Source organism: Xiphophorus couchianus, chromosome 24 (assembly GCF_001444195.1).
Source record: "Xiphophorus couchianus chromosome 24, X_couchianus-1.0, whole genome shotgun sequence".
NCBI lineage: Eukaryota > Metazoa > Chordata > Actinopteri > Cyprinodontiformes > Poeciliidae > Xiphophorus > Xiphophorus couchianus.
Window position 1 is genome coordinate 14,895,914 of NC_040251.1, and position 14,219 is coordinate 14,910,132.

A 14,219-nucleotide genomic window follows, 5' to 3' on the forward strand; every position below is an offset into this window, starting at 1 on the left:
CTGTGCCGCAGAAACCGAGGCTTTAATTCCTGCTGTAGTGAGCTGAGTCTCATAAACCTGGAGGGACTCGAATTATGCGCTCAGATGGAAACATGGCTGGCTTACAGCATGTCGCTGGCGCAGTGATTCCCTTTATGAATGCAGGACTTAAAGACAATATGGTGAGTCGTCCCTTTGGAGAATAGATTTTGGACTCTTCACAACTAAATCTCTGGAACAGGGGTTACATTTATGCGGGGAGAATAAGTGTTTTATACATTCACTGGTGATTTTTCATGTTTCACCTCGTGAGTCATTTAGATAAATAGTTCCTCTAAGATCACCTTGTATGACTTTTAAATAATTTGCATTGCAAGTCAGATGACCACACAGATGGGATCTTTCAAAAGTCCTCACTGCACTATAGACCTTTAAAATATTGAGTAAAACTAGAGTAGAAACACCATCAGTATAAAATATGTTGCATCCATTTCCTGTCAGAACCAACATATCCACTAATAAGTTCACATTGCAGTGAGAGAGATTCTGGTTTGAATGTCTGGTGCCTTTCAGTCAGACTTTGCAAACAAAACAGCTTCCCCTCCATCTCCTCTTAGTCTCAAGGTTAGAAATATCAGGTTTCATCATCACAGATCATCTGCTCTCAGACACGTCGCCTACTGGCTTCGCTTTTTCGTTTTCTTCTTTACAGACTTTCATTTTCTCTCAGTTCAGCACCAGACAAGACGCATAATTGCTTTGCATGCCAATTTGAAAAGTTGTTCCAAAGATACGGAAGATTTTATTGATTTTTCTGCCTAAACTAGAAATAATGTTTACTCTGAACTCTGACGGAAACAACATGCACATCATCCTTTCTCCACATGGAGGTTTAGAACAACCTGTTGCTTCATTTTAGTCCGATTTCTAAATGAAAACTGATAAAACACGGCAAGTTATCTAGATTAAGAGTTCCTCTAATATTAATTTAATTTTCATGTGAGCATTCTAGCGTTTTGGTTCAGACATCTCTAAAATAATCAACATGACAGCATCAAGAATGTTTTCACTCATTGGACTGACGGCTCTGTCCTGGTCTACTTCCTGTGACTCATTTTCTCCGTCTGATACTGAAATAGTCTTTGGAGGGAAAAAGAAACATCAAAGATGGATTGTTTGGGTGGCAAATGCCAGAGGGTTTCACCAGAATAAAGCGACTTTTAGCTGAGCGGCGAGTATTTAATCGTTAATAGAGGCTAAGCGGTAAAGTTGTCACTGAGAATTAACATTAGTTCCATCCAAAGCCCAGTTCAATACAGTCATGTAGATAGAGAGGGTGCTGTGTTTGTGCATAAAAGCAAAGTTTATATGTAGAGACGAAGCGATCTAATATTCAGAGGTGTTTAAAAATGAAAGTGTAATGCGCCGCTTTCATTACATCTGCAAATTGGACGGAGAAATGAGAGCTGGTGCCACATGCACAAACGGCTCGCTCTGCGGAGCAGCAGGGCCGCCTTTTTATTAATGGACACTCGAGGGAAATCTGTCCGCTGGCCAACTTTGTGTGATTTTAGGCCAAAGGCAGAAATGTTTACGAGACAACAGAGGTAAAAAAATTTTAAAAAGCCCCGGCGGTTTGTTCAGAGTCTCCGTCTGTCCAGTCGCCACGCTGAAGACTTCATTAAAAGCGAATCCTGTCTCCGTGGCCACAGAAACAAATGGGACCTCAGGGGAAATCAGACTGAAATGAGCTTTTCTCTGACATATGCATATACAAAAAAGTATTTGTCCACTTTAGGTTCTTCGTAATCCTTTTTTGTAACATTTAAATGTTTCAAAACAAATGTATAAAAAGTTTGTTTAATATTAATTCATTCAGTGACATAAAAAGTTGAGCAAAACAATTGTGTCTTTGGTCAAAAGGTGAAATCAGAGAAATACTAACAAGATATTTGAGTGTGAAGAAAAAAACTTTTTTGGCTACAAGATCCAACAACTCTTCATGTGAAGCAAAGTGACCGTCATCTATCAGTCTGGAAAGAGTTACACATCCTGAAGCACAGCACACCTTTAATTATTATTATTTTTTAATAAATCATTTAAAAACTGGAATATTTACCCAAATCACCTCGTCAACATTCAGTTCATCTAAAACGTTCGATTGTGGCAAAAGAGCAGAAACAGGAATCTGGAAGGAGGCAAACACTTTTTCTCTGGAGGAGAATCAGGAAACCAAAGTTATCTGGATTCATAATTCCAGTGAAAACCAGAGCAGCATTAGGATTCATCCGCCACCACAGCATGGAGGGGAGTCCAATATTTACTTTCCTATTAAGGGGGAAATATCCGCCATCCTTCAGCTGCTGATGGCGCCGCTATGTTCACCAGCTGGTTTCTGTCGGCATCTGGCTGTTTGGTGGACATGCAGAGAGGATTTTAATGTTTTTAATGAATATGGATGCTGCTTTCAGCACCACGGCGATAAAGAGGGGGCCAAATAATTTGGGTTCTGAGGCACGAGGAGGAATTTAAGCCAGGGCTGCATGGAGGCATCACCATCTCAAACACACACAGACTAATCACTGGATAATAAAACATTTCATATCACATCTCTGGCTTTTTTTTCTTCAGTCCAAAACAACTGAAAGCTCAACTTTAAGTCAGAATGACATTGGAATCCTAAAGTTACTGCAAGGTTGTTGCTGTTCTTCTCCAAGTACATTCATACTTTAATATTTTTAGTATCCAAATTAATACAGAAAGTAAAGAACCCTGTAAATGTGACCCTCTGACCTTTACATCTTAAAACATGGCTAACAGATTTCCTTTTCTTCCTGACTGCTCTGAAAACGTTCCTGCTGCTCCGTCCGTCTCCTGCAGCTTGTGCTCAGTTTTGTTTATCTGTCAGGATTTTGCGCTTCACTGCACCAGCAAATTATATGTAGAAAATATGCGAGGCAGCAGCCCTGACCCGATACGGTCACTAGTGTTGGCAAACTTTATCGCTAAGGAGAGCAATTAACCCACTAGTTTTAGATTCATACAGTTTGATTAAAAAAGGCTCATTTATCTTGTTTCCATCCTGTCTGTCTGATTCCAGTTTGTGTGTCACATTCCAGAAACGGATCATGGTTGAGCTTTAGACTTATGGAGTCAGAGATTAAATAATAGTATTAAAAAAAAAGAGTCATTTTCAACATCAGAACATATTCTCTGGTATGTTACAAAAAAATGCAACTCGAACTAGACATCGTCTTTGAAGAACAAGAAATTACTGAGTTCGCTGAATTTATTCTAATTTTGGAGCCTAATATTAAACCTTCTGTCGTCTTTTCCATCTTTTCTGTTAGTGGTACCATTCGGTTGTTGATAAGAACTCATGTGAAAAAGTGTTTCCATTGCAGTTTTGCTAAATACACTTACTACAGCTGAAAAACTTTATTGAAATACGTGAGTTTTTTCAAAATTGGTGTTTCCATAAACCAAATTTATTTTCATAATTTCAATCTCCTCAATTTTAAGGTCAATGGAAGTGCAACTACTGAAGTAAACCTTCTTACAGTTGATAAGATTGTTAAGACTGAATGTAATTTTAAATCTTTACTTAAACTGTTTAAGATGAATCAAATACTCTTAAATATTTGTGTCCAAAATGAGGCCCTTTGCTGTCCAACCCATGAATTTCAAAACTGAAATTCAAGAATGAAACAACTTTAAAGTCCTCATATGTAATAATCAAATTGGTTATTCTCAAATTCAGCAGTGCAATGTAAATAATTGTAATAACTGAAGACAAATATCAAGAAACTTATAAATGAAGTTGATTCAGTGTGAAACAAACAGAACCAGTAACTCAACGGCTGTCAAGTTTAACTGCAGCCAATAAAGTCAGAGCAAATTGTTCCCTCATTTTCCTTTGAAGTGCAGCCAGTGTTTTGCTCTTTAAAGTGTGTGTTGGCACATCCTCAGTTTGATTATTTGTAGAAAACAGCAGCTCAGGGGGTCTCCATTGGCCAGCGAAGTCATTACAGCCGAGTCATGAAAAGAAATGAGGAAGAGTCGTCCAAACATCTGCGACAGCTTTGTTAGCCTTTCTGGATCCTGCGAGGGAGAAAATGAGTGGAAGTCATCACACGCACCAGCTGCCACCGCCGCCGCCGCCCTTCTCCTCATTCCAACACAACTGATTGTGATTTAAACTGTTCGAGATGCAAGCGACACAATTTATAGGGTAATAACGCGCTCAAGTGTTTCCCAAAAGTCAGGATTAAAAATGCTTCCCCGCTGGCTGTCCACAAGAAGGATTAAAAAGCATCACATTGAAAAGGAAACTGATTAGTGCCCTACTTTAGCGAAAAGTTTTAGCCACATTTTCAGTAAAAGGTAGGGCAAACCTTGGAAAAGAAAAGTACACATACAGCTCCAGAGGTAAAAGGAAATAAAGTCTCGCTCCATGACCTCGTATCATCCATGGCTCCTGCTACGCTCTCACAGAAAAACGGCTTTAGAAATGTCCTGTACCCAGTCGAGTATAATGCCAGTTTACCCTCCGGCCCTGAGGTCGCGGGTTGTTCCCCTCAATTCAAACAAAGAGCTGCAAAACGACAAACTTTGAAAAATACAGAGAACGAGATCGCGCTGGATTCAGGAGAGGACGAACAAAACACAAAGACGGAGAATCGGGGGCAGCAGAAGCTAGAATGTGGTCCAGCCTGAAACCTATCTGGAATATTTTATTTCTGACTTAATAAAAAGGGAAGTTTAATTCTGCTTGTCATCAGAGTTTTAAATGTACTAACTGGGAAAACTCTGACTGTGAAACACCTGAACAGAAACGCCTTCAGAGCCGTTAGCCGTCCACAAAAAGCTCATTCAGTGGAAGATGAGTTGTGTGTGGAACGCAGCGCAAATTCTGCCCTCTTATTGTATCCCCAGTTGTACCAACTTGGCAAAGATTAACTCAACAGGAAAAAGACAAAAATCACTGGACAGGAAACTGAAAGGTCATGAGGGACTTCCTGCTGTCGCTATCAGACGTTTAATCTCATCCCTACACACTCCCAGGATCTTTGTTCTGTTTTGTTTGTTTACTGAAAGTTACAGAGAGCAGAAAAAAAACACATGAATACACTTTGAAAAATCACACATTCTGCACACTATTTATCTGTGTGTGCAGTTCGATATAAAAAATAGTTGCAAACTTTTTTGTAAGTGATCATTTTAGAAGAAAATCATTTAGCAGTTTATTTACAAACTGAATAAATGAAATTGGACAAAATGCCCCATTTTGAAAAACAAAATTATTTTGATGCGACAATGAGTATTAAAGCATCGCCATGGCAGCAGCACATTTTGTTTGTAGGTATATATAATGTTTGGCGAGCGTGTCATTCATCACAGCTTTGTTTTGCGTTGCTGTGAACTGAACCCGTCTTATTTGCTCATCACTGCCTGACATTTTCCTCCATTTACAGAATAAATTGTTGCTCGTTCTAAACCACTTTCAGAACTTCTAGTCGAGCCGAGTGAAGACCAATGAGAAGTGGCGACGAAGACGAGCTGCAAGAATAAATGCCAGGCAGAACGTGAGGAAGATGAACCAGAATGAAAACATATCTCTATGTTTGCAGGTTTCTATGCCCTTAAAGGTTGAATAAAACATCTACAATTCCCAAAAAAATAACACATTTCAACAGCATTTCATCTTCATTTGGTCCAGAAGATGAATCCCAGTCCATTACATTTCTGAACTGGTGATAAAGTATGCACTGTGAGTGAAAACTGCATTAAGAATTGGTTTTATGACAGCAGGGGTTCAGCTGACATTAACCTAAAACCCTCCACAGCATGAACTCTGCACCGCAGCTCTTCTTCTGCCAGCAATCTCGGCGTTGCAGCGCTCCTGCATTTAAAGCCGGGCTGAAAAAGCAATTGATCCGCTCGCTCTTTAAACGCCTCCATTTCAAGCACATGATTGCATAATTGCAGCGACAACAATGAAAGAAAAAAAAAAAAAAGGAATCCTATATTGGACGTGAGACGGTGCAATCGTAGACGACAACAAGTCGAACTGGGTCTTTTTGTCTTTCTCTCTCTTTCTCTCATTTTGAGCTGGAGTCAGATAAAATATTCAGGATTCATCCCTGCGAGGAGAACACACTCCGGATGAAAATCTCCTGAATGCACACTTTGGCTTTCACACACACACACACACCCATCCACAAACATGCACTGTTTGCTACAGATAATCTTTATGAGGCAGCGACCCCGTTGAGAGTATTTATAACCCAATCAGATGGGTATTCATCCATTTCTTCTCTCCACTCTTTCTGCCCTTGCTTCACTACGAATGTCAAACCCTCTAAAAAGACAGAAAAGGAAAACCTACACCTCCCCATGAGATCCACATCAACCTGCCATATGTTGTGTACATCTCAGAGCAGGTGGTAATCCTCAAGACAATCAACCCAAAACGTTCTCCACCCTCCGCGCCTCTTTCTGGAGCTTTTGGAGCCAATGACTCTGGAGCTGCACATGGCACTTTGGAGGTGGCAGTCTTTCCAGATGCGTGTCATTTCCCGGTGAACTCTGCCGTATTCATGCTGCCGGCGCTTCGCTAAGCTGCGAGCGAGCAGGTGTTTGTCTCTTACCATCACACCTTCAGCAGGTAGAGCGAGTGGGAAGAAAACACAACCAATACGGAGGTAAGATAAGGACAGGAGAAAATCATTCACACGATGAGGAAAGTCCTTTTGCTCTCTATGCAAGTGAAATCAGTAACATATGTTGAATATAAAGTGCAAATAACACACACCTCGATGTTTTTAAGTGATAGACCAACACAGAGCAGAGAGTAAACGAGGAAGACGGGAAAATAAGCCTGGATTTGTTTTTGTTTTTTTATCTGAAAAGTGTGGCGTGCATTTAAACTCAGCCCTTTCACTACAATTAGAGCAGCAAGTTTTTAGGAGTGGGGGTTTTTTTGCCATCTTTTTTTGTTCATTGGAGTTGGGCCTGGACTTTGGATAGGCCGTTCAAACCCTTGAATGCATTTCGATTTAAATTTTGCTCTGGTGATCCTGCTGGAAGACAAACCTCCACTCTGCAGCCTCCAGGATCATCCTGCATTTCCTCACATCAGCTCAAAAGCATGACACTGCCACCACCGTGTTGCACCATGATGGCGTGGTTTGTTCAGGATGACGTGCACACATTTTCTTTGCATGGTCAGGTTTTCAACAATGACTTCCCGAAAGTAGAAAGTTTAACAGTCTATCGTCATCTCCAGATGCAAAGGTTGGAAATAATATAGAAGAAGCTTTCAAATAAAACGGATTTATATTGCTTTTTTTAATAAATGGCAAACATTTAAATAATGGTTTTATGAGTTTGTATTTGGATTTATGGTTCAGCTCCTTGGGAACATTTATTCACAGCACAGCAACGCTCCGATGGTTTCACTCAAACACATTTATCAGTTATCAGACGCTGAGAATGTCATCCAAAATCATCTGAGATCAGAGAGACGCTTTAATCAGTCTGAGGTGAGTTTCTCTTCTCAAGACCTCTGCAGTGGGCAGCATTATTCTGAGAAGTTACAAGTCAAAGCACCTCGAATTATAGCAGGCAACACAACATATGGACAGAGTAAACGAGACTCACTGTCCTCAGGAGAAACTAAGCAGGAAAAAATCTGAGCCCAAATCTGTTTGTTTCAGTTTAGTTTTCTATTTATTGAGGTTTTTTTCTATGTTTTATTTTTGTGTTCTTTATCAAAGGTCACGGTAAGGTCAGGGTATGAAGCTGAGATAATAAAATGAAAATAGTTTATAATGGGGGAAAAAATCTCCAATGAAATAAAAGATGAATTGGACTCATCTGAAAAAATTGGGAAAAGGACAAATAAAATGCTTGTGATGTTGCTGAACTGGACTTGCAGTCCAAGTTATATATTAAGTTTCAACTTATTTCTACAGTTTTCAGGTTCAGTGCCTCACAGTGCAAAAGTAGAAGCTATGCACTGACATTTTTAACCATATTTCTTCTCTAAATAGCTGAAAATGTCATTATTATACAATAAACTGGCTTTTATTTCAGAGTATCAAAGTAAAGCTGTCAGATTTGTCTTTAAGAAATTCTCAGGAAATTTTTTTTTTTTTACTTTTTTCTTCTAAATCTGAATTTTGCGTCACTTTATGTTGGTCTTTCACATAAGATCTCAATAGCAAAACAGTAAGTTTATGGTTTTATTATAAGAAAATGTTAGATTTTGTCTTATAGAGTGACTAAAAATTAAGTACAGTGTATTTAATCTTTGTAGATCAAAAACCAACAACTCAGCTTTAATATGCTTCCAGTCTGAGTAGGAAAATAATAGACACGACTCTGGACCATCAACATGACGCCCTCTCATTTGCGTCAGTCAACGAAGAGAGTTGGCTGGTCAAGCGGCGACATAAACCTGATGCAGGTCAAATGTTCACCTCTGTCACTAGAGCCGTCCTCCTCCACTGAAGAGCAGCTGTCAGTTACAAATCACTGGGATAATGTGGCAGCTGATCTTCAGATCTACCACATCAAACCCAGGCCGATGTGAGTGACAAAGCAAACACTGTAGATTTCAGGTCATTCTGCAGTGGCTTATTACATCTCAAGAGAGCCATCAGGAGTGTAAAAAAATTAAAAAGAGATTCATTAGAGATTGAGTTTGTACAAAATCCCTCCTGCTAAAGGCTGAAGAATCACCTGCGCTATTTAATGGCAACAAAATTCATTGTTGTTGACACACCTCGTCAACACCCCGCTGTTACCTTGACGGCATGCTCCATCAATCAAACGCTGCTGCACAGGCGCCCCTCACATCCATCATTCACAGACGACTCCAGACTCCCAGGCTGTGCTGGGCAGCTGCTCCCAGTTCACAATAACGTTTCTAATCCTGGACGCAGCAGAAAGTGGAATCTTTTTGGTTTAAACACAAACTTTTCTCACTCACCTCAGACATTAAAGTCAGACTAAATGTTTCTCCTTTTCAAAATAATCTGGATTTCCACAATTGTTTCCATTTGTGAAACGCCAGAACGAGAAAACTGGTAAAACAGTTTTTATTATTTCTTCAAACGTTTACATACAACAAGGTTTCTACGTCTTCAACTGATGATGAAGAACTTCACTCAGCTACACTATGAAGTGAGAAACATTTGCCAAGATAGCAGAAAAGTTCAAACCAAGTCATAGTTTAAAAGCAGTGCTACGAAGTGAGCGGAAATCTATGAAAACTTCTGAACTTGAATGAAGTTTAAAAAGTCTTTCAAGCACTTAGCAAATAGAAATGATCTGAGCCAAACCTGCAAATGTTTGGTCTGATTTCTTTTTCAGACAGTGATTAACAAAAGCACTGATGCTTCGTTTTATTCGGCGTATGAAAAAAAAAAACATTTTTCCCACAGTCTATGACTGAACACTGAGTGACCTGTGTGTCAAACAGTCACTTTGTTCCTAAGTGAAATCTCTGACCATGTGGGAGCCGAGGGACGGAGAGCACCGCTGATTAACGCAGAGCGAGACGGAGAACCGGGCCGAACCCGGTTCCACTGCACTTTACTAAACAGCCATCCATCAAAACCTGCAGCCATGGACGTTAAGAAATAATGAAGATTAAAAATATAATAATAATTAAATACGTTTGTTCCTGCTTTATATTCCAAGGCTGATAAGTGATTTCTCCGAGGAGATTGTTTGAACGTTGAATATTTTAACACTCACTGCATTTCAAATGGTGCGACGGGAGATGAAACCGATGACGTATGGCAAAGGTCAAAACTTTCTGCTAGGAACAGAAGAGCTCATTTGATTCTTGGCATTACTCAAGTGTCCTGTCCATAATCCAAGAAAGGAATCCTTGGATATTTTTTTAAATTTTATTTTACAAAAATCATTCCAACAAGGACTCTCGTTGTAGAAATACTTTCTTGTTTTTAATTTGTTTTGGAGGTAATTGTTTAAAGGATAGATTTTTCTCATGTTTTTCCTTTTTCTTAAACTACTCTAACACTTAAGAGAAACTATTTTTTCAGATCAAACCTTCGAAATGATTGAATTCAACAAGTGTTTTTACAAGCTCTTACAAAATTGCTTGAGCACTTTTAGAAGCTCTTCAAAGACAGATCTTCTCTCTTAAAGCGGATACGAGGCCACAAGTTGAGACCAGCACAAATCTGGTTATTCTCAATTTTTTACTGCTGCTGTTTTTACGACGCAGTTTGCACAGATTCGACGGTTGCTACGGGGAGAGATCAGATGGAAATGAATTAAAATAAAACAAAAACTCGTTTGCCGGTTTAGTTTCAGCCTGGCGACAAAATGAGCGGCTATATATTTCTTTAATGAGCTCAGTGGAAATGTTAGAACAAGGAAGAGCAGCTGTCGTTTCAACTGAGTCAGAGGAGCAGAATAGTTGCTACAGAAGCAGGTGGAGATGGATCCTCCTGTCAACCATCGTTACCTCAAAAGAAACGTGTGCCGCCACTGCTCTGGTCTCCACAGGCAAAATTATTAATACTAATATAATTTCACACAGATTAAATATTTAACAAATCCTCAAAAACTTCAAGATGGGGGATTTAGAAAGCTTCCTGGAGACTAAGAAAGTGTCAGTACTGTCTTCTGAGGACGATCAAACTTAGGATGTTTTCTAAATTTTGGGTACTGGAGTGGTAGTTTTTTATTATTATTATTATTAATAATAATCAGCTTATATTCAAAAGTAATTTCCTAAACCTTAAAAGACTGAAGAATTTAATTCTTTAGAAAGTGTCTTTTCAACAAACTGCTCGCAATTTGGTGCCCAGTGTTACAAAAACTCTGTGCCCTCACCTGAGTATGACCATCTTTTTTAAGAGCTCAGAAATCAAAGGACAGTGCCAGGAGATTTTTCTGAAAACTGGCATATAAAAGAACTGGAATGAAAATGAAACAGGAAAGCAAAACCTTCATACAGCTTCTAAAGCCAAACAGATTAAAAACTGTAACAAAGTCTGGCTCCTCAAGACCTTTCCAATCAAATACAGCACAGTGAGCTCAAGTCATAACACAGCAGAGGATCTGAGGAATAACTGTGAACCCCTGGTGCCACACACACACACACACACACACTGGGAGAGATGACGCCAGAGTGAAGACAGATGAGAGCATTGGGAATACTGAGCAGGTTCAACACACAGAAAACCAAGAAATCACAACACTAAGACCCATTAAAGTAAATCCTTCACACAACTCCAGCAAATTTGTATCTAAATGAATGCTGACAGGATTTTAATGTTTCAAATCTCAGTTTCAGTCAGAAGTGATCTTCAGTAAATCAGAGAAACACTGGACTCACCACAGGCAGCTTTTAAATCCCTCCGTATGTTGCCAGTTTGGTAGGTATTCTTCTTGACTTCTTCCTTCCTCTTCACTAGAAAGAAAACCAAATTTTCATTTTATTAATTCAAATTTAATTTGAGGATGTTTTGCAAAAATGGATGAGTTCAGCATGTGAATACAACTATTACGAGCTGGAAAATATAAAAAAATTATAATATATTCCGTCTAAAATGAGAGTTCCAGTATTAAATGCATATTTTAGATCTTTGACTTACAGTTTGAAAAGTATCAATACAAGAGGGAGGACTTCTACTTTGAATAGGTCACTAGTGCTTGACCTGCCTGAAGCGTTGGCAAACAAGGAGGAAGCCTCCATCAGACTCTATCCATAATAAATGGGATCCATCATTGCAGTTTCTGTCTGCTGAGGCCAGATGCTGTTTGGTCTGCAGACCAGTTTGGTTTGAAGGGCTTTATGGTGTCAGTGTTGTGATTAGTTCTCACAGAAATGTCAGATTTTCTGTTAAATAAAGTCAGAATGTTGTAAAAGCAGCTAGCAACCTGATCATTTACAGAAAACAAATGTTAGCTTACCTCTCCAGCTGCTTTTTCTGGTTGGCCCACCAGCTCCATCTGCTGTTTTCAGTTTAGCTTCTTTTTTTATTATTATTCCTCTTAAAAAAACTTTTCACTTGTTTCACTGAAGTGTTTGAACTTTCTCTACACTGAGAAATTTCCATGAAAATCCTCCCAAGTCTCTAGCCTCGTCTGCAGCAACACACAAACTCCACAGGTGGAGCTCATCAGCCAAATCCAGGTGCGCCTCTCCAGATGGTGCGTTCAGTGTTTCAGGACGCTTGAGCGCCGCCTACCCAACCGAATCACATGTTTCTCAATCCTACACGTAAGATACAGAACTAAATTTGTCTGTGTATTTGAAGACAATCACCAAAAAGATTGTTGTTTAATTACAGAAACTGCATTTAAAAAAAGCTGAATTGTGCATACATTTCTTATTTGATAAATTGCCTTTTGAACAAAGAATAAATCTGAATTTTCCCTCCAGCGTGGTGAGAGTTTAACTACAGAGAGAGGAAGCAATGGGTATAAAACTGATAAAATACAAACAGAAGTAATTAGCTCTGAGTTCTGTGCAAACTACCTCCCCTGAGATGAAAAAGTAATGGCCAACATACAAATGAGAGCCGAAAAGGAGAAATCAATTTACACAGACAAAGCAGTTCCTCTCACTGTTTCAAGAGAACAGCTCTATGCAGATTAAAGCAGCAGATGTGCCAGCGAGAGTTTATTTTATGTTTTTTATTTTCTTTCTACCATATCAGGGTGGACATGGTACCTTACACAAGCATTTTTATCCATAGTTTTCACCATTTTTCATCACAATTCTCAATGCATTTTATGGAGATTTTAAGCCAATCACAGCAGGGACACAAAAGCTGATCTTGGAAGAAAACCTTTTAGATCGAGGGTGTTCAACGTAGGGTCCAGAGGCCATTTGTGGCCCCTGGACTTATTTTGTGCGGCCACCCCAACCACAATTCAAGTATAATTTAAATAAATTAGGACAAATTGTAAAATACCTACAATACAAGTAGATTTTAAAATAAAATCTACTTACAAAAATGTTCGATGCAATACAAAGTCATTATTTTTTTCCCAGCTTTCTGGTTTCTTTATGTTGTGATGGTAACTAGGACCACATCTACTCATTGACTTGTGCTCTGAAGTCCTCCTTAGTGCACCCTGATGTGCTTTTAATTCTGTATTAAAACCTGGCTAAATGCAGCAAGTGTTTACAAATGAAGACTGACCTAGATCCTGTTTTACTGCTGAGAAAAGAAGAAACATGTTTTCAGTTTTCATCAATCGAGTCCAAAATAAAAAGAGATCATTTAAGAAGGAAAATGTGTAAAAAGCATTTAAAGTTTTGGATCTATGACCTCATTTCTACTAAAAGATATTTATTGTTGAGTAGGTTAAAGAAATTGCTATATTTCTGGTGTTTTTTGTTTTTAAAAATAAATTTTTTAGCCTCTTGACCCATGTCACAAAATGTTTGTAAAAAGACTCAAGGCATTTTAGATTAGCTAAATGCCACACTTTTCAGATTTCTCTTTGTAAAAAAAAAGAAATAAATGCAATCTCTTCCACAATTATGCAATATTTTGTATTTATTTATGACATAAATTCAAAATAAAACACAATAAATTTTGCCGATGCGGTGTAACAAAACATAATACATTGCAAGGAATACTTGGATTTAAAAACTAAACATGGCAATCCTTCATCGGTGGAAATGATAAAGAATCTTATAAAAACTAAGTGAAATCAGAACAATCCTTCCCAAATTAAACAGAAAACACTGTGGATCATCAAGTTCTTTCCACAAAAACATTCATTACAAACAGTCTGTGGGCATATCTTCACACTTTTACTCTTTGTGTAAGAAAAGTCATATGCTTTGTGCAAACGTATTGTTTCTGTGTCTGCTAGCTTGTTAAGTAGGACATAATTAGAAGCTCGCAAAACAACCTTGGAAATAAAAGAGAATATCTAGAAGCAGACATATGTCTGTGAGCAAATATCTGTCCTCAAGGCTCTGAGGCAAGACATCGAGCTCACAAAGGAGCAGCGATAAAAGGAGTCGGCGTCCTGGCAGACAGAGTTTGTCAGCTGGTTGAGCAGCTTTAGAAAACCTTCTCTCTCCCTTGGACTTTGGTATTTAAAGTACTGTTCAAACACAACTCTGAACATCCACTGACATCCTGCTGTAAACACTTCAGGCGCAGATTATCAGATGAAATGAAATGTAAAGGAAACCAGTCGTGACAAAACTTTTTGTCCACAAAACTTGT

General features: G+C 38.7%; 1 long non-coding RNA gene across 1 annotated transcript in view; it reads right to left on the bottom strand.

Moving 5' to 3' along the window:
• Positions 1-12,228, bottom strand: part of LOC114141234 (uncharacterized) — a 50,479-nt gene extending 38,251 nt beyond the window's left edge. Inside the window, exons 1-2 of the long non-coding RNA XR_003594799.1 lie at positions 11,938-12,228; positions 11,360-11,434 (exon numbers count right to left, since the gene is read on the bottom strand). This is a non-coding gene — a long non-coding RNA (uncharacterized LOC114141234). The remainder of the gene's footprint in view (positions 1-11,359; positions 11,435-11,937) is intronic.
• Positions 12,229-14,219: the final 1,991 nt, after the last annotated feature.